We start from the raw sequence: 1,873 nt of genomic DNA, 5'->3' as shown, positions 1-1,873 counted from the left end.
TGACGCTCTCATGAAAAAAACACACAAAAAAAACATAGGTATAGAATAGGGACGAAGTAGGCCTTTTTGATGTCCCTTCTTTTTTATCAACATTGAGTAGTGTCTGCATTGCATGCGGTAATTTTCCTACGAGTAATTTAATCATCATATAAAATAGAATAAACAAATAAAAGGAGAAGGTTTCATCAGATGACTTACATTCATCAGGAATTATTTCACTGAATAGGAATTCAATTTCATATGAGAAATGAGTTCTGTTGTTTGATTTGTTGTTTTTGCACAGGAAAGAAATATGAACTCATGTGCACTCTGATTTGGTCATTGTCACCAGTTGTTAATTTTTTTTTAAGAGGCCCCTAGGATAGCTGGAGAGAATTAGGGGAACATAGTATAAATGCAGGTGTTGATAGTAGGAGAGAATTGGGGGAACATACTATAAATGTAGGTGTTGATAGTGGAAGAGAATTAGGGGAACATACTATAAATGTAGGTGTTGATAGTGGGAGAGAAAAAGGGGAACATACTATAAATGTAGGTGTTGATAGTGGGAGAGAATTAGGGGAACATACTATAAATGTAGGTGTTGATAGTGGGAGAGAATTAGGGGAACATACTATAAATGTAGGTGTTGATAGTGGAAGAGAATTGTGGAACATACTATAATTGTAGGTGTTGATAGTGGGAGAGAATCAGGGGAACATACTATAAATGTAGGTGCTGATAGTGGGAGAGAATTAGGGGAACATACAATAAATGTAGGTGCTGATAGTTGCAGGAGATGAGAGTTGAATAAGTATGTGCAACAAACTCCGCAGAAGATTGATTGTATTGTTTTCTTATCTGTGGTATAGTGCCTCCGTGTAATAAGGAAACACAGTTCAGTTGTGCATGTTTGTCAGTGCACACATTTTATCATTTCTGTGTAATGTTAGGGAAGCTCTCGAGGTTTGATCAGCATGGGTTTATGCAAAGATCAACCATCTTTCTTTATAACTTTTTTCACAGCAGATGTACATGCTGCATATATTGACCAGGCTGCACACTTTAACACTTCCTTGAAACTCAACTGTTTTCTTTTTCTTAAATTTTACAGTTTTGTCAGTCATGTGAAGATTGTGGTGATCATTTTCATGTAAATGAGTGATTGTGTGCTACAGCTTACACATAACTATCTGTTGCTACTGTGTTGCTGATTTGTGCAGTGTGTGTTTTTGTGCGTGTGTTTTTCTGACATTCACTCAAGGAGCATAGCAGGCAGGAGGAAAAACTGTTGTAGAAAAAAATGTAGTTTATTTCCCTTGTGTTGATGTTTTGAATGTCTTCCTCAATTTGCTTTCCAATGAAATAGGAGTATGACTTTCATCTACTTTACAAATTTATGTCCATCTTCATGTGTGTGCATGCATGGATGTGTGCACGTGTCTGTGTGTGTATGTGTGTGTGCGTGCATGTGCATACGTGTGTGTGTTTGTGTGTGTGGAAGCATAAGTGCCGAGATTATTGTGGAAAATAAAACCAGGATCTTTTTGGTATGTTGATGTATTCTGCAGAATTTGAAAGCCCTTGCACTGGTAATTACTGAGTTAGCAGCTCAGGAAAAACTGCAGCATCATAACCACAAATTCATACACCATACACACACACATGCACACCTATATGCACACACACATGGCCACACACACACAAACACGCATACACACACTATGTACGCTAAGATGCACACGCACATGCGTGGACAAAAGCACACACATGCACACCCACGATTGACACACACACCACACTTGCGGACAGACACGCAACTTCTAAAGACACACATGAAAAGATGTTGAAAGAAAGAGGTGAAGAAACAGAAACACACACACACAATTTTGCT

The sequence above is a fragment of the Babylonia areolata genome, chromosome 10 (assembly GCF_041734735.1).
Source record: "Babylonia areolata isolate BAREFJ2019XMU chromosome 10, ASM4173473v1, whole genome shotgun sequence".
Classification (NCBI taxonomy): Eukaryota; Metazoa; Mollusca; class Gastropoda; order Neogastropoda; family Buccinidae; genus Babylonia; species Babylonia areolata.
Note: the sequence above shows the minus strand (reverse complement) of the source record.